At 40.5% G+C, this 19,884-nt stretch overlaps 1 long non-coding RNA gene across 6 annotated transcripts in view; it reads left to right on the forward strand.

Moving 5' to 3' along the window:
* The first annotated feature begins 1,914 nt into the window (after window positions 1-1,914).
* The window catches only part of LOC139751381 (uncharacterized), a 59,456-nt gene continuing 41,486 nt past the window's right edge, over window positions 1,915-19,884 (forward strand). For 2 of the 6 annotated variants that reach the window (XR_011713337.1, XR_011713333.1), the window contains exons 1-2: window positions 1,967-2,103; window positions 10,102-10,290. This is a non-coding gene — a long non-coding RNA (uncharacterized lncRNA). The other 4 variants (XR_011713334.1, XR_011713336.1, XR_011713335.1 and 1 more) reach the window with 4 other exon arrangements.

Below are 19,884 nucleotides of genomic sequence, written 5' to 3' on the forward strand. Positions count from 1 at the left end.
TTCCAACACATATGACTTCAAAGTATGATTACGGCAGCACTTTTAAGAAGGTAGTATGTGACATTGACACTAACGTTCGGGAGAATACAAATGTATTTATGAGTGTAAGACTTTTTGTCAGATATGTCACTACATCTGTTACTGTAAAAAATATGAAAGCAGTAAGTTGTCACAATCGAATGTATTCTTTTTATGAAATGTGTCAGATTATAGTTACTGGGAAAGACACGAGAAGGTAGAGTTCCAAAGCTTCAAAGTGTAGGGAAAGAAGCAGATATCAAAACGGCTCACCCTTGAGTTGCTGATAGATTCACAATAATCATGTGACGCAGTAGCTTTCCGGGTATTGCGTGGTCTAGCTGGTGGTGTGGGCCCACAAGCAGAAGAGAGAAAGTGAACCAACATTTGGGGCGTAGGGTAAGGGAATCAAGTTTGAAACTTAGCCTGGGACAGCTTATAAGACGGACTGCTTTCGACTCAACTCTGTCAACTAAGGATGCAAAGCCACCACCACCCTAATTGTAAGAGCAGTACTGTTCAGAAGAGAAGAAGTTTCGACATGTAAACAGGACAACTAGTTTCTTAGAGGCAGACTTGGCTATTCCAGTAAAGTAGGGGTTCCAAGAAGAGTGGATGATACAGTAATACCAAGTATGTTCATTGAGTCAAGAGGTGGAGGAAAGGGGGAGGCTGATCCATCAACAGCCACAGAGGTAGGTCGGCCTGAGAGGAAGCTAGATATGAATCAGTAAAGTGAGGGAGGGAAGCCAAAAGAGGGGAGCTTACAGATGAGACCCCAGTGCAACACTGTCAAAATCCTTAGATATGTCTAGGGTCAACCACACACGACTCCCTCAAATTATTCAGGGACGATGACCAGACGGAAGCTATAATGGTGATCAGAAAGAAGACTGTGATTTTCGAGATGTTTAAGAATTTGGGAGTTGAGGAGGGATTTAAAGACTTTGGATATGGTAGATGTCAAAGCAATAGGACGATGGTTAGAGGGGTCAGAACGGCCACCCTTCTTAGAGACTGCATGTATCAATGCATGTTTCTAGAAGAAAAAGACGAGCAAGCATAGGGGCAAGTTCAGAGGCACACTTTCAGTACACGGGGATAGATGCCATTAGGACCGTAAGCCTTGCTTGCGTCCAGAGAAAGAAATGTTTTTTTTGGACAGTCCGCAAATAGATTACGGGAAGAGGCATAGAATTAGTGAAAGAATGTTAGAGTCATCTATGGTGGAGTTAGAGAACAAACGGGAGCCAGAATTGCTTTACCTACGGGAGAAACAGCTATATAGTACTGCCAGAGCGGAAAAGTGAAGAGATGGTAGAGCGTCAGTTGTTAGAGATGCCCTTAGCTAATGATCAGAAAGACCTATCAGTGGATGACGAAGAGGTTATCGCATTTCCTTTGTATAAAGGAACGCTTCGCCTCACGCAGAACGTGCTTCCACCGATTACGGGTACTGTTAAAAGCTGAATGGGAGCCAGAGGAAGGAGAGTTTTACCATGCCCGATATGCATGATCCCTTGCCTAAATGGCCTTAAAACAGAAACGGTTGAACCATGAGATGGATGAAGAGGTAGTCTTTGAGGAAGAGGGGTTAAATGCTTCCATTCTCGCAAGAACACCTTCTGCTATGCGTTTAGGGGCGATAGAAGCATCACCAAATAATAGAGAGCAATTTACCCAAGTAAAGTCAGGAAATAAGTTACGTAATTTATTCCAGTCAGCTTTGTTGAGGAGACAAAGAACATATTGTAAGGAAATTCAGTTGGCTGGCCGTCTTGTATTGATTTTTTCTTGTTTCTCTGTAACTGTTTACAAAAGGAATGCTTTAGTAATCTCTCTATGTACAAATAGTAACGTTATCAAGATTTATAATTTTCTGAGGAAAGTGTTGGTCGCTGCCGAGTGTGGTCGCTGGCCTGTGTCGTTCGCTGACGTGACAACGTTGTAACCTTATGCCATTTGAAGTGTTCATCTATGAAAAAAGGTAATATTAAGACGAATTTTGCTCATAACTGATTCACATTGCATTTTGGACTATTGATTTGTAGAGGAATCTTATTTGGATTTCATAACTAGTTGAAGGTGAGGTGTGTGACCGTGTGTCACACAGTAAGTCGCTAAGTCTGTCATGAAGAAGGTAGTGCTAAGTGTGCTAATTAACACTAAATATTAACACATTGATAACGATAATGACAATCATGTACTTAACTAATGGGAAGGCTAGCAGTTAGTATTAAAGTTTTCTTCATGGATACTTGATACAATTTTGAGGTTTGTAAGAAAAGAATTTCAGTAGAGTTGCACTCACTAGAGGTGATGCAGTCTGGCATTGCGTGAAGTAAAATTTTACAATACGGACTCACGTTTTCTAAGTGATAGAGCTTAACGAAATTAGTACTGTTGCCTTTTGTACAATGAATAAACTTCATTTACAGTGTGGTATTTTAAGTTCTGCACCTTCAATACCGTCAATTTAAAGTTCTCTTAAAGTGGGCAAGGATTTGTAGTGAATGGAAATTGTTAGGTAAAAACACTAAAAACGAGTAGTTGAGTGTTTATAATGCATTAGTAAGACCCGTCCAATTCATGCAAATAGTGAACGAACAGATGGGACACCTATGACGTTCGGATTCACTTTATGATGTTCTTTCTCAATGTGAGGGTATTATGAAAGTGATCATTATGTGGACAGCTGAAAAAAACATTTTATCGAGTTTTATTAGGTTTCTGTGTCAAAATACAAATTGAATGAAACTGTGATGTCTAGAAAAGTGTAATTTTCTATCATGTAAATCACTGAATGCCCCCATATGTCATAATATTTGAATCCTATCAAATGTGAGTTGTACATATCATTTGTGTGACCATAGATTTAGGTGATCAAAGTGATGCCAATGAGATCTTTCCCACACAGGGTCAGATAATTATATCTACAGACACCTGAACTAACTGTTTACCCTCCAAACCAAACACATTCTGATTCATTTGAGTACATGTTTTGATGATAAAATTTCACTAATGATAGATGCTGCAAGGCATGAGAAGCATTGAAATAGGAAGGTTATCTTTTTGTTTTTGTATATTTATGACTGGTGATTGGGAATACCTTGTTTAAAAAGCGAGATATACATTTTTTTTTTCATACTATTCGCCATTTCCCGCGATAGCGAGGTGGCGTTAAGAACAGGGGACTGGGCCTTTGAGGGAATATCTTCACCTGGCCCCCTTCTCTGTTCCTTGTTTTGGAAAATTAAAAAAAAACGAGAGGGGAGGATTTCCAGCCCCCCGCTCCCTTCCCTTTCAGTCGCCTTCTACGACACGCAGGGAATACATGGGAAGTATTCTTTCTCCCCTATCCCCAGGGATAAGAGATATACATAAGTATACATATATAAGTAGGAGAAATGGCCAGAGAGCGTTATTGGATTATGTGTTAATTGATAGGTGCGCGAAAGAGAGACTTTTGGATGTTAATGTGCTAAGAGGTGCAGCTGGAAGGATGTCTGATCATTATCTTGTGGAGGCGAAGGTGAAGATTTGTAGGGTTTTTCAGAAAAGAAGAATGTTGGGATGAAGAGAGTGGTTAGAGCAAGAGAGCTTGGGAAGGAGACTTGTGTGAGGAAGTACCAGGAGAGACTGAGTACAGAATGGAAAAAGGTGAGAACAAAGGAGGTAAGGGGAGTGGGGGAGGAATGGGATGTATTTAGGGAAGCAGTGATGGCTTGTACAAGAGATGCTTGTGGCATGAGAAGCGTGGGAGGTGGGTTGATTAGAAAGGGTAGTGAGTGGTGGGATGAAGAAGTAAGATTATTAGTGAGAGAGAAGAGAGAGGCATTTGGACAATTTTTGCAGGGAAAAAATGCAAATGGGAGATATATAAAAGAAAGAGGCAATAGGTCAAGAGAAAGGTGCAAGAGGTGAAAAAGAGGGCAAATGAGAGTTGGGATGAGAGAGTATCATTAAATTTTAGGGAGAATAAAAAGATGTTTTGGAAGGAGGTAAATAAAGTGTGTAAGACAAGGGAGCAACTGGGAACTTCAGTGAAGGGGGCTAATGGGGAGGTGATAAAAAGTAGTGGTGGTGTGAGAAGGAGAGGGAGTGAGTATTTTGAAGGTTTGTTGAATGTGTTTGATGATAGAGTGGCAGATATAGGGTGTTTTGGTCGAGGTGGTGTGCAAAGTGAGAGGGTTAGGGAAAATGATTTGGTAAACAGAGAAGAGGTAGAAAAAGCTTAGCGGAAGATGAAAGCTGGCAAGGCAGCAGGTTTGGATGGTATTGCAGTGGAATTTATTAAAAAAGGGGGTGACTGTATTGTTAACTGGTTGGTAAGGTTATTTAATGTATGTATGATTCATGGTTAGGTGCCTGAGGATTGGCGGAATGCTTGCATAGTGCCATTGTACAAAGGCAAAGGGGATAAGAGTGAGTGCTCAAATTACAGAGGTATAAGTTTGTTGAGTATTCCTGGTAAATTATATGGGAGGGTATTGATTGAGAGGGTGAAGGCATGTACACTGCATCAGATTGGAGAGGAGCAGTGTGGTTTCAGAAGTGGTAGAGGATGTGTGGATCAGGTGTTTGCTTTGAAGAATGGATGTGAGAAATACTTAGAAAAGCAAATGGATTTTTATGCAGCATTTATGGGCTGGAGAAGGCATATGAGAGGGTTGATAGAGACGCTGTGTGGAAGGTATTAAGAATATATGGTGTTAGGGGCAAATTGCTATAAGCATTGAAAAGTTTTTATCGATGATGTAAAGCATGTGTATGAGGAGGAAGAGAAGAAAGTGATTGGTTCTCGGTGAATGTCAGTTTGTGGCAGGTGTGCAATAAGAGCAAGGTTATTAGGCACAGTAGGGTTGAGGGTCAAGTCAATTAGGAGGTAAGTTTGAATGGAGAAAAACTGGGGGAAGTAAAGTGTTTTAGATATTTGGGAGTGGATCTAGCAGTGGATGGAACCATGGAAGCGGAAGTGAATCATAGGGTGGGGGAGGGGGCGAAAATTCTGGGAGCCTTGAAGAATGTTTGGAGGTCGAGAACATTATCTCGGAAAGCAAAAATGGGTATGTTTGAAGTAATAGTGGTTCCAATAATGTTGTACGGTTGTGAGGCGTGGGCTATGGATAGAGTTGTGCGCAGGAGGGTGGATGTGCTGGAAATGAGATGTTTGAGGACAATATGTGGTGTGAGGTGGTTTGATCGAGTAAGTAATGTAAGGGTAAGAGAGATGTGTGAAAATAAAAAGAGTGTGGTTGAGAGAGCAGAAGAGGGTGTTTTGAAATGGTTTGGTCACATGGAGAGAATGAGTGAGGAAAGATTGACCAAGAGGATATATGTGTCGGAGGTGGAGGGAACGAGGAGAAATGGGAGACCAAATTGGAGGTGGAAAGATGGAGTGAAAAAGATTTTGAGTGATCGGGGCCTGAACATGCAGGAGGGTGAAAGGCGTGCAAGGAATAGAGTGAATTGGAACGATGTGGTATACCGGGGTTGACGTGCTGTCAGTGGATTGAACCAGGGCATGTGAAGCGTCTGGGGTAAACCATGGAAAGTTCTGTGGGGCCTGGATGTGGAAAGGGAGCTTTGGTTTCGGTGCATTATTACATGACAGCTAGAGACAGAGTGTGAACGAATGGGGCCTTTGTTGTCTTTTCCTAGCGCTACCTCACACACATGAGAGGGGAGGGGGTTGTTATTCCATGTGTGGCGGGTGGGCGATGGGAATAAATAAAGGCAGACAGTATGAATTATGTACATGTGTATATATGTATGTGTCTGTGTGTGTATATGTATGTGTACATTGAGATGTATAGGTATGTATATTTGCGTGTGTGGACGTGTACCTATATACATGTGTATGTGGGTGGGTTGGGCCATTCTTTCGTCTGTTTCCTAGCACTACCTTGCAAACGCGGGAGACAGTGACAAAGCAAAATACATGAAAAAATAAAGTATAATATTTATTTCTATTTACCATTATTTATTTATTGATTATCCCCACATTTTTCCCTCCTTGTAATCCTACCGAAATTTTACTAATGATAGATGCCCTAAGGCATGAGAAACATTGAAATAGGCAGGTTATCTTTTTGTTTTTTATCTTTATTTTTATTTACCATTATTTATTTTTCAATTATACCCACATTTCCCCTCTCCTAGTAGTCATACCACTATTGATTGATTTAATAACAGATCATTTTTAACAGTGAATAAAGAAAATTCACACTCTTAGATTTAAGTTTAGACAAGGAGCTACCAATAGAGGACTACTCAGGAGGCTTATTGTCGGAAGAGGATCTGTAAGTATCTTTACCAGGGCAACATCAGATCATAAGAAAAAAAATCCCAGAAACTGCATGTCTGTATTGTAAAATTTTACCTGTGGCTTAGAGTACAGTGATTTATTCTGCAGTAATGAGTAAGTGATAATAGGAAGGAGTATGCAGATCAGAGAAATTTATGAATTATTGTTTAGATTAGTTCTGCATTATTGTTTTAGTTGGAAATAAATGGAAATGGTATTGTGAAACATTAGAGTGCATTTAGTTCACATTTGCCTGTGGAGATGACATCAAGCAACTATACTAGTAACTGCAAGAATCTTGACTCCCACAAAGTGGACAGGGCTTTGAAGCAAAGGATAGTAGTAGGATTGAAACAAAAAAACGATCTTCAGTGAAACAATCTAATCTAATTAGAAGACCTAATCCAGCCTAACCTGGCTCACCAACATTTAGTCATTCTCACACTAACTTTGGACTAGTGTAGAAAAGATTAGGATAGGAAAGCCTTGCACATAACATAGGACTTAGCCTATATATCTGTATCTCTGATGCCTATTCCCTCTGGGAACTCCCATCAAGGGGAAGCCACAGCAAAAGAGTCTCCACATATCCCTGTACTTGCATACCTCCCTCGCATACATCATTCCATGCATTCTTCTTGTGTTTCTCTCCTTCCAGTATTCCTCCACCCTATTTGCTCATGTCACAGGTGATCTTCTACTTACACCAACCCCTTTAATTGTACTATCGTACAAACTCTTTGTAAACCCTGAGTCTTGCATTCTTTCCACATATCCGAACCTCCTCAAAATATTATATTTCACCCTTTCTACCACTCCACAATTCACTCCATTTGCATTCCTTACCATTTCACATCTCTCATGCACTCTATCATTTTTTTCTTCATTCCATCTAGTCACACCACATGATCTTCTCGAATAGCTCTTTTCCACAGCCTGGATTCTTGACCTATGTGCCTCATTCCATGTCTATGTTTTGGCTGCATAGGTCAGGGTTAGGAGGGCTATGCTGTCCCTTAATCCTCTCTTTACTTCCCTACTTACCCCTCTATCCTTCATTATTCTATTAAGGGACCTAATGACTCTTCTGCCCTGTACCACTCTCTTCCTTATCTCTCCTTCCATATCACCACACTTACTCAAGACAGCTCCCAGATACTTAAATTCCCCCACTTCTTCCAGTCTTTTTCCCACCATATCCAAAGCACAATTAAGTACACTTTCTTCTTTCACGCTATATGGTTTTTCACTTTGATTCCTTTCAAACACCATTACTTTTACTTGCATTTACCTTCAATTTCCTCTTCTTACACACACACATCATAAAACACACTTGCAACCTTCTGCATCTCCTCTTCACTCTCCACAAACAGTACAGTACAGTACAGTATCATCTGCAGCCACCATATCTCACCACCACACCCATCTCTGCAACCCTTTTCACTAGTTTTGCTTTCATCTCTCTTATCACTCCATCCATATATATATTTAAAAGCCAAGGTGACATCACACATTCCTGCCTCACACCTACTTGTGCTCAGCCCTCCATCCACTCATACATACACAATTGCTCCTCTATAGAAGGCTTTTACACCATCCAACAGTTGTCCCCCTATACCATATATCCTTAACACATCCCACAATGCATTTGACTTGGCCCTGTCATACAATTTCTCCAGGTCCATAAAAGCTGCATACAACTTCTTACCTTTTGGTAAATATTTTTCCACAGTCATCTTTATTACAAAAATCTGATCCACACATCCCCTACCTTTCCTAAAACCCCCTTGCTCTTCACTTATTTTGCATTCAGTCACTTCCATCACTCTGTCAGTTAATATTTTTTTATACACTTTTCCTGGTATACTTAACAGACTTATTCCTTTGTAATTGCTACGTACATTCTTAGCACCTTTTCCCTTGAATAAAGAAACAATAATAGCTTTCACCCAATTCACAGGCATAATCTTCTTTTTCCATGCTAAATTACATATAAGATGCATCCACTCTATCACACTTTTTCCTCCTTACTTCAGTATTTCAGCTATAATCCCATCCACTCCAGGTGCCTCATTATTGCCCTTCTTACCTCCCTTTTTGCTGTAGACCCCTGCACTTGTATCCTCTTCCTTCCCTCCTCCATACCCTTGCATGTAATAACTGCTGCCTCTCCTCCCACATTCCTCAGTTCTTCAAAATACTCTTTCCTTCTTCCTTTCACTTCCTCCTTTTGATTCAGCAATTCCCCTTCCTTATTTCTCACATCAACATTTCCACTCTTACATCCACCTCTTTCCCTTTTCGCCTCCCTCCAATATAGTTTATTATCCCGAAACTTTGCTTACCTTTCTTTCAAAATCTTTATTTACCCTTTCTTTGCTGTCTCTATCAACTTCTTAACATTCTGCTTACATATTTTGCTTTCTTTCCTCCTTTGCTGAACTTCCACTAGTACATTACTATTGAGCAATAGACCATATGCATTTGTCTTCTCTTCAACAGCATTTCTAAACTCTTCTGTCCACCATGCATTACCCCTTTTATTCCTGTATCTCACTACCTTGTACCCAACTATTCATTCTACAACCTTTACTGGTATTTCTCTTAACATTTTAAACACCTCATTCACACATGACTGCATTCCTACGTTCACTGCACTTCCATCTAAGCTTTCAGTTACCTTCATTTCATACTCATGCTGGTATTTAACTAGATTTATTTTCTCACTTGCCAATACTTTTACCTCTCCATTCTTCCTCACACCATACCTCCACTTCTCCCTGATTCTCATTCCCAAAAGAACTGCGAAATGGTCAGTCTCCAAAGAGTCTTCTCACAGCTCTAGCATCCAGCAAGCCTTTCTCAACCGTTCATCCATTGCCACATAGTCAATCAAAGCCTTTTGCTCTTCTCTTTCATCATACCTCATCCATGTATGTCTGTGGATCACCTTGTGCTGAAAAAAGATGTTTGCATGGAATAATCCTCTTCAGCACAAATATCCACAAGATAGCTTCCATTCTCATTAACTCCAGGCACTCACCATTTACCAACTATCTCATCAATTTCATCTCATTCCACTTTCGCATTCATATCACCCAGTATGACCGCATTTCTCTTGTTTTCAAAATCTATTATACAGTCATTCAAATCTTTCAGAAAAGCTCATTTCATCCTTACCTCGTACAGTCTTCATATTCATAGGTGCATATACACATACCCATGCATATCCAATCTTTCCTTACATCCTCACTATTCTTGATCCATTCCATCCATGCTCTGTAACACCCTCCCATATTCTTGGTGATGGCAGAATTGTACACCTTTTCCTCAAAAGATAAGTAGTCGTCAGGTATTTCTGTCATCACCGTGAACTGTATAAAACACCAAAAGACATATGTAGCCATTTCCCAAAGCCAGTTTCATTGCCTTTATTGAAAATAGATGAAAAATGTATAGAAATCATCAGAACCTATGAAAACCCCATGAAACTTCTCTAAATAGTCTAAGATTTATTTTAGAAATGGTAATTTAGTAAAGAACTACTATAGTCTCATGTTGCAAATATCTCTGGATATTGAGTGATCTTGTTCTGTAAAGGTAATCTGTATCATAAATGTCATACCTGTTAAAAGGTGATGCAAATACTGATATGGTGCATAAGAAATGTAATCAAAGATTGCACTTTGTACATATCTTAAATAGGCTACATATAAACAATGCAGTAATTGATCTTTTTTATAGGTCAACTACAGAATCAGTTTTATGTTTTTCAGTTACTGCCTGGTGTGGCAAGCTAATCAGTAAAGATAGAAAAAAAAACTTGGGAAAATTGTTAAGAAAGCTAGGAAATTGGATGCAAACACTGAAACATTGGATATGCTGTGTCAGGAATGTGCAATGAAGCAGGTGGAGAAGGTCATGGAAGATGCAACCCACCTACACCAATACAGTGCATTTTTAAGGTCAGAAAAAAGACAGTCTCTGCCTATGCAGCACACCAATACATTCAGGAAATCATTTGTACCAAAAAACCAATTTGCTGTTTAACCATCTAAAGATTTTGTAACTCCTCTGCAATTTAGCTTCTGAGTACAATAGATGATTAAGTGATATTTTATGTGGTACTTATAATGTCTTGGGAGTAAAGTCAGGGGTTAGTGAGAGGACAAGAGCAAGGGAAGGAGTAACACTACTGAAACAGGAGTGGTGGGAGTATGTAATAGAGTGCAAGAAAGTAAACTCTAGATTGATATGGGTAAAACTGAAAGTTGATGGAGAGAGATGGGTGATTATTGGTGCATATGCACCTGGGCATGAGAGGAAAGATTGTGAGAGGCATGTGTTTTGGGAGCAGCTGAGTAAGTGTGTTAGTAGTTTTGATGCATGAGACCGGGTTATGGTGATGGGTGATTTGAATGCAGAGGTGAGTAATGTGGGCGTTGAGGGAATAATTGGTATACATGGGGTGTTCAGTGTTGTAAATGGAAATGGTGAAGAGCTTGTAGATTTATGTGCTGAAAAAGGACTGGTGATTGGGAATACCTGGTTCAAAGAGAGAGATATACATAAGTATACATATGTAAGTAGGAGACATGGCCAGAGAGCATTATTGGGTGACATGTTAATTGATAGTCGCATGAAAGAGAGACTTTTGGATGTTAATGTGCTGAAAGGTGCAACTGCAGGGATGTCTGATCATTATCTTGTGGAGGCGAAGGTGAAGATTTGTAGAGGTTTTCAGAAAAGAACAAAGAATGTTGGGGTGAAGAGAGTGGTGAGAGTAAGTGAGCTTAGGAAGGAGACTTGTGTGAGGAAGTATCAGGAGGGACTGAGTACAGAATGGAAAAGGTGAGAACAAAGGATGTAAGGGGAGTGGGGGAGGAATGGGATGTATTTCGGGAAGCAGTGATGGCTTGCGCAAAAGATGCTTGTGGCATGAGAAGCGTGGGAGGTGGGCAGATTAGAAAGGGTGGTGAGTGGTGGGATGAAGAGGTAAGATTATTAGTGAAAGGGAAGAGAGAGGCATTTGGATGATTTTTGCATGGAAGTAATGCAAATGAGTGAAAGATGTATAAAAGAAAGAGGTAGAAGGTCAAGAGAAAGGTGCAAGAGGTGAAAAAGTGGGCAAATGAGAGTTGGGGTGAGAGAGTATCATTAAATTTTAGGGAGAATAAAAAGATGTTTTGGAAGGAGGTAAATAAAGTGCATAAGACAAGGGAACAAATGGGAACTTCTGTGAAGGGGGCTAATGGGGAGGTGAAAACAATTAGTGGTGATGTGAGAAGGAGATGGAGTGAGTATTTTGAAGGTTTGTTGAATGTGTTTGATGATAGAGTGGCAGATATAGGGTGTTTTGGTCGATGTGGTGTGCAAAGTGAGAGGATTAGGGAAAATGATTTGGTAAACAGAGAAGAGGTAGTAAAAGCTTTGCCGAAGACGAAAGCTGGCAAGGCAGCGGGTTTGGATGGTTTTGCAATGGAATATATCAAAAAAGGGGGTGAAAGTATCGTTGACTGGTTGGTAAGGTTATTTAATGTATGTATGACTCATGGTGATGTGCCTGAGGATTGGAGGAATGCTTGCATAGTGCCATTGTACAAAGGCAAAGGGGATAAAAGTGAGTGCTCAAATTACAGAGGTATAAGTTTGTTGAGTATTCCTGGGAAATGATATGGGAAGATATTGATTGAGAGGGTGAAGGCATGTACAGAGCATCAGATTGGGGAAGAGCAGTGAGGTTTCAAAGTGGTAGAGGATGTGTGGATCAGGTGTTTGCTTTGAAGAATGTATGTGAGAAATACCTAGAAAAGCAAATGGATTTGTATGTAGCATTTATGGTTCTGGAGAAGGCATATGATAGAGTTCATAGAGATGCTCTGTGGAAGGTATTAAGAATATATGGTGTGGGGGCAAATTTTAGAAGCAGTGAAAAGTTTTTATCGAGGATGTAAGGCTTGTGTACGTGTAGGAAGAGAGGAAAGTGATTGGTCCTCAGTGAATGTCGGTTTGCGGCAGGAGTGTGTGATGTCTCCATGGTTGTTTAATTTGTTTATGGATGGTGTTGTTATGGAGGTGAATGCAAGAGTTTTGGAGAGAGGGGCAAGTATGCAGTCTGTTGTGGTTGAGAGAGCTTGGGAATGAGTCAGTTGTTGTTCACTGATGTTACAGTGCTGGTGGCTGATTCATGTGAGAAACTGCAGAAGCTGGTGACTGAGTTTGGTAAAGTGTGTGAAATAAGAAAGATGAGAGTAAATGTGAATAAGAGCAAGGTTATTAGGTACAGTAGGGTTGAGGAACAAGTCAATTGGGAGGTAAGTTTGAATAGAGAAAAGCTGGAGTAAGTGAAGTGTTTTAGATATCTGGGAGTGGATTTGGCAGTGGATGGAACCATGGAAGCGGAAGTGAATCATAGGGTGGGGGAGGGGGCGAAAGTTCTGGGAGCCTTGAAGAATGTGTGGAAGTCGAGAACATTATCTCGGAAAGCAAAAATGGGTATGTTTGAAGGAATAGTGGTTCCGACAATGTTATATGGTTGCGAGGCGTGGGCTATAGTTAGAGTTGTGCGGAGAAGGGTGGATGTGCTGGAAATGAGATGTTTGAGGACAATATGTGGTGTGAGATGGTTTGATTGAGTAAGTAATAATAGGGTAAGAGAGATGTGTGGAAAGAAAAAGAGTGTGGGTGAGAGAGCAGAAGATGGTGTTTTGAAATGGTTTGGTCACATGTAGAGAATGAGTGAGGAAAGATTGACCAAGAGGATATATGTGTTAGAGGTGGAGGGAACGAGGAGAAGTGGAAGATTAAATTGGAGGTGGAAAGATGGAGTGAAAAAGATTTTGTGTGATCGGGGCCTGAACATGCAGGAGGGTGAAAGGCGTGCAAGGAATAGAGTGAATTGGAATGATGTGGTATACCGGGGTCGACGTGCTGTCAATGGATTAAACTAGGGCATGTGAAGCGTCTTGGGTAAACCATGGAAAGTTCTGTGGGGCCTGGATGTGGAAAGGGAGCTGTGGTTTCGGTGCATTATACATGACAGCTAGAGACTGAGTGTGAATGAATGTTGCCTTTGTTGTCTTTTCCTAGCGCTACCTCGCACACATGCGGGGGGAGGGGGTTGTTATTTCATGTGTGGTGGAGTGGCGATGGGAATGAATAAAGGCAGACAGCATTAATTATGTACATGTGTGTATATGTATATGTGTGTGTTTGTATGTATATGTATACATTGAGATGTATAGGTATGTATATTTGCATATGTGGACTTGTATGTATATACATGTATATGTGGGTGGGTTGGGCCATTCTTTTGTCTGTTTCCTTGTGCTACCTTGCTAACACGGGAGACAGCAACAAAGCAAATAAATAAATAAATAGATACTTATATGTGATCTATAAATTTTATATCATAATTCTTATACTTTTTAACCTTGAATTGAGCTCCTAGCCTTAAAGAATTTAATTTTGTATCATGAATGGAATTTGACAATAAAGACAGTTTAGTGGTTAGAAAGTAGAATGAGTGGTGGAACATGATATGATGCATTTGAAGTCCAGTAGTGATAAGGATTATAAATGACAGGGAAAATATGGGGCTAATGAATATTGAGTTAGGTGAAACATTAGATATTACACAGCCTGTGAAAACTCCACCTTACCTACCCTGGTAGTTGGCAGTATTTACCTTATTTTTGATATTTGAAAAATGAATTACTCCTACAAGCTCCATATGCAAGGTGTCGTTGGGCATTGTTTATGTTCGAACTAAAACTGCATGGCAGTGGCTTTGTAAATGGCAATTATATCAATAGCACACTTATCAGTTTTTCAAAATTAAGATTCTGGTAAACCTTAGATGTTGGGAAGAGTGTGATGTTTTATTGAAATTTGACGATTTTTGTCAAATGTTTCATGTATGTTTACATTCATTAACACATTTGCCTAGGTATCTTTAAACCTCACCATATTGGATACTTTAGTATCAGACTAACCCTGTATGAGGTTACGCCATGAGTGAAAGATGACCCTCGGGAATACAGTCTCATCAAATAACTTTGCACCCCAAAAAAGTCCATCTTTTCTATGTTCATGAATACAGATGGCAGCAGAGAAGACCCCTATTATTCAAACAGCAGGATGTGCATTGAGCCACATAATAGCTCTGCCATTTTGGTGAAACTGCTTAATAGGTATTTGTTTGTAGGTATTCCTTGGTGCACAGCCTTGCAGACTTCAGTCTCTATTGTTGCTCAGAATTCTTAATTCGGACTCCTTTTTAGTTGCCCATCTCAATCAGATCTCTGTATTTTGCAGTTGTTTGTATGAGTAACAGTGTTAGTGCATTTTGTGTACGGTATAATCAATGCGGAGCTTGGATGCACTTTAATACTCTATACAATATACTGTGTATATATCCTTTGTTGCCTTATTCAGACTTATGTCAGAGCCATTAAATTTGTTCCTCATTTTCTAATGAGATGAGGACCCGCAACATTCCTGGTCCAACTAGAGCCCACTTCCTTTGTAAATATATTGTATTCCCTATACACTCTGTGCTAACCTCCACTTACCACAAGTTGTGTGCCCTTCACCATTTTAAACCATCACAGATATGCTTTACCTTTGCCTATTTTGAAAAATTTAGTTCAAAAATAATTTTTGTGTGTAAAATTTATTTCATTTAACTCCCCATAATTATTATTATAAGAGAAAAATGAATGCATGGTTAGTTTCAGAAAAGAAATTGTTTTGGGAGTAGCTGAGTGAGAGTGTTAGTAGTTTTGATGCATGAGACTGGGTTATAGTTATGGGTGATCTGAATACAAAGGTGAGTAATGTGGCAGTTGAGGGAATAATTGGTGTACATGGGGTGTTTAATGTTGTAAATAGAAATGGTGAAGAGCTTGTAGATTTGTGTGCTGAAAAAGGACTGGTGATTGGGAATACCTGGTTTGAAAAGAGAGATATATGTATGTAAGTAGGAGAGATGGCCAGGGAGCATTATTGGATTACGTGTTAATTGATAGGCACATGAAAGAAAGACTTGGATGTTAATGTGCTGAGAGATGCAACTGGGGGGATGTCTGATTATTATCTTGTGGAAGATAAAGTGAAGATTTGTAGAGATTTTCAGAAAAGAAAAGAGAATGTTGGGGTGAAGAGAGTGGTGAGAGTAAGTGAGCATGGGAAGGAGACTCATGTGAGGAAGTACCAGGAGAGACAGAGTACAGAATGGAAAAAGATAAGAACAAAGGACGTAAGGGGAGTGGGGGAGGAATGGGATGTATTCAGGGAAGCAGTGATGGCTTGCGCAAAAGATGCTTGTGGCATGAGAAGCGTGGGAGGTGGGCAGATTGAAAAGGGTAGTGAGTGGTGGGATGAAGAAGTAAGATTATTAGTGAAAGAGAAGAGAGAGGCATTTGGACGATTTTTGCAGGGAAATAATGCAAATGACTGGGAGATGTATAAGAGAAAGAGGCAGGAGATCAAGAGAAGGTGCCAGAGGTGAAACAGAGGGCAAATGAGAGTTGGGGTGAGAGAGTATCATAAAATTTTAGGGAGAATAAAAAGATAGTTTGGAAGGAGGTAAATAAAGTATGTAAGACAAGGGAACAAATGGGAACATCAGTGAAGGGGCTAATGGAGAGGTGATAACAAGTAGTGATAATGTGAGAAGGAGATGGAGTAAGTATTTTGAAGGTTTGTTGAATGTGTTTGATGATAGAGTGGCAGATATAGGGTGTTTTGGTTGAGGTGGTGTGCAAAGTGAGAGGGTTAGGGAAAATGATTTGGTAAGGAGAGAAGAGGTAGTAAAAGTTTTGCAGAAGATGAAAGCTGGCAAGGCAGTGGGTTTGGATGGTATTGCAGTGGATTTTATTGTAAAAGGGTGTGACTGTGTTGTTGATTGGTTGGTAAGGTTACTTGATGCATGAATGACTCATGGTAAGGTGCCTGAGGATTGGTGAAATGCTTGCATAGTGCCATTGTACAAAGGCAAAGGGGATGAAGGTGAGTGCTCAAATTACAGAGTATTCTGGGGAAATTATATGGGAGGGTATTGATTGAGAGGGTGAAGGCATGTACAGAGCATCAGATTGGGGAAGAGCAGTGTGGTTTCAAAAGTGGTAGAGTATATGTGGATCAGGTGTTTGCTTTGAAGAATATATGTGAGAAATACTTAGAAAAGCAATGGATTTGTATGTAGCATTTATGGATCTGGAGAAGGCATATGATAGAGATGCTGTGTGGAAGGTATTAAGAATATATGGTGTGGGCGGCAAGTTGTTAGAAGCAGTGAAAAGTTTTTATCGAGGATGTAAGGCATGTGTGCATGTAGGAAGAGAGGAAAGTGATTGGTTCTCAGTGAATGTCGGTTTGCGGGAGTTGTGCGTGATGTCTCCATAGTTGTTTAATTTGTTTATGGATGGGGTTGTTAGGTAGGAGAATGCAAGAGGTTTGTAGAGAGGGGCAAGTATGCAGTCTGTTGTGGATGACAGAGCTTGGGAAGTGAGTCAGTTGTTGTTTGCTGATGATACAGCGCTGGTGGCTGATTTGTGTGAGAAACTGCAGAAGCTGGTGACTGAGTTTGGTAAAGTGTGTGAAAGAAGAAAGCTGAGAGTAAATGTGAATAAGAGCAAGGTTATTAGGTATAGTAAGGTTGAGGGACAAGTCATTTGGGAGGTAAGTTTGAATGGAGAAAAACTGGAGTAAGTGAAGTGTTTTAGATATCTGGGAGTGCATTTGGCAGTGGATGGAACCATGGAAGTGGAAGAGAGTCATAGGGTGGGGGAGGGGGCGAAAATCCTGGGAGCCTTGAAGAATGTGTGGAAGGCAAGAATGTTATCTCGGAAAGCAAAAATGGGTATGTTTGAAGGAATAGTGGTTCCATCAATGTTGTATGGTTGCAAAGCGTTGGCTATAGAGAGAGTTGTGTGGAGGAAGGTGGATGTGCTGGAAATGGGGTGTTTAAGGACAATATGTAGTGTGAGGTGGTTTGATCGAGTAAGTAATGAAAGGGTAAGAGAGGTGTGTGGTAATAAAAAGAGTGTGGTTGAGAGAGCAGAAGAGGGTGTATTGAAATGGTTTGGTCGCATGGAGAGAATAAGTGAGGAAAGATTGACAGAGAGGATATATGTGTCAGAGGTGGAGGGAACGAGGAGAAGTGGGAGAGCAAATTGGAGTTGGAGGGATGGAGTGAAAAAGATTTTGAGCGATTGGGGCCTGAACATGCAGGAGGGTGAAAGGCGTGTAAAGAATAGAGTGAATTGGAATGATATGGTATACCAGAGTCGACGTGTTGTCAATGGATTGAACCAGGGCATGTGAAACCATCCATAAAGAAATTAAACAACCATGGAGACATCACGCACCCCTACCGCACCCCAACCTTCACTGAGAACCAATCACTTTCCTCTCTTCCTACTCGTACATATGCCTTACATCCTCAATAAAAACTTTTCACTGCTTGTAACAACTTGCCTCCCATGCCATATATTCTTAATACCTTCCACACAGCATCTCTATCAACTCTATCATATGCCTTCTCAAGATCCATAAATGCTACACGCAAATCCATTTGCTTTTCTAAGTATCTCTCACATACATTCTTCAAAGCAAACACTTGATCCACACATCCTCTACCACTTCTAAAACCACACTGCTCTTCCCCAATCTGATGCTCTGTACATGCTTTCATCCTCTCAATCAATACCCTCCCATATAATTTCCCAGGAATACTCAACAAACTTATACCTGTGATTAGAGCACTCGCCTTTATCCCCTTTGCCTTTGTACAATGGCACTATGCAAGCATTCTGCCAATCCTCAGGCACTTCACCATGAGTCATACATACATTAAATAACCTTAGCAACCAGTCAACAACACAGTCACCCCCCTTTTTTAATAAATTCCACTGCAATACTATCCAAACTCGCTGCCTTACCGACCTCATCTTCGGCAAAGCTTTTACTTCCTATTCTCTGCTTACCAAATTGTTCTCCCTAACCCTCTCACTTTGCACACCACTTCGTCCAAAACACCCTATACGTGGCACACCATCATCAAACACATTCAACAAACCTTCAAAATACTCACTCCATCTCCTCACATCACCACTACTTGTTATCACTTCCCCATTAGCCCCCTTCACTGATTTTCCCATTTGTTCCCTTGTCTTATGCACTTTATTTACCTCCTTCTAAAGCATCTTTTTATTCTCCCTAAAATTTAATGATACTCTCTCACCCCAACTCTCATTTGCCCTCTTTTTCACCTCTTGCACCCTTCTCTTGACCTTCTACCTCTTTCTTTTACACATCTCCCAGTCATTTGCATTATTTCCCTGCAAAAATTGTCCAAATGCCTCTCTCTTCTCTTTCACTAATAATCTTACTTCTTCATCCCACCACTCACTCTAATCTGCCCACCTCCCATGCTTCTCATGCCACAAGCATCTTTTGCCCAAGCCATCACTGCTTCTCTAAATACATCCCATTCCTCCCCCACTCCTCTTACTTCCTTTGTTCTCACTTTTTTCCATTTTGTACTCGGTCTCTCCTGGTACTTCCTTAGACAAGTCTCCTTCCCAAGCTCACTTACTCTCACCACTCTCTTCACCCCAACATTCTTTCTTCTTTTCTGAAAACCTCTACAAATCTTCACCTTCGCCCCCACAAGATAATGATCAGACATCCCTCCAGTTGCACCTCTCAGAACATTAACATCTAAAAGTGTCTCTTTCGCGTGCCTATTAATTAACACTTAATCCAATAACTGTCTCTGGCCATCTCTCTTACTTACATATGTATACTTATGCATATCTCTCTTTTTAAACCAGGTATTCTCAGTTACCAGTCCTTTTTCAGTGCACAAATCTACAAGCTCTTCACCATTTCCATTTACAAAACTGAAAACCCCATGTGCACCAATTATTCCCTCGACTGACACATTACTCACCTTTGCATTCAAATCACCCATCACTGTAACCCAGTCTCGTGCATCAAGACTACTAACACATTCACTCAGCTGCTCCCAAAACACTTGCCTCTCATGATCTTTCTTCTCATGCCCAGGTGCAAATGCACCAATAATCACCCCTCTCTCTCCATCCACTTTCAGTTTTTCCCATTTCAATCTAGAGTTTACTTTCTTACACTCTATCACATACTCCCACCACTCCCATTTCAAGAGTAGTGCTACTCCTTCCCATTCTCTTGTCCTCTCTCCAACCCCTGACTTCACTCCCAAGACATTCTCAAACCACTCTTCCCTTTTACCCTTGACCTTTGTTACACTCAGAGCCAGAACATCCAGGTTCCTTTCCTCAAACATACTACCTATCTCTCCTATTTTCTCATCTTGGTTACATCCACACACATTTAGACACCCCAATCTGAGTCTTCGATGAGGATGAACACTCCCCGCGTGACTCCTTCTGTTACCCTTTTAGAAAGTTTAAATACAAGTAGGGGAGGGTTTCTAGCCCCCCCACTCCCATCTCTTTTAGTTGCCTTGTACAACACGCGGGGAATGTGTGGGAAGTATTCTTTCTCCCCTA

Source organism: Panulirus ornatus, chromosome 11 (assembly GCF_036320965.1).
Source record: "Panulirus ornatus isolate Po-2019 chromosome 11, ASM3632096v1, whole genome shotgun sequence".
In the NCBI taxonomy this organism is placed as follows: Eukaryota; Metazoa; Arthropoda; class Malacostraca; order Decapoda; family Palinuridae; genus Panulirus; species Panulirus ornatus.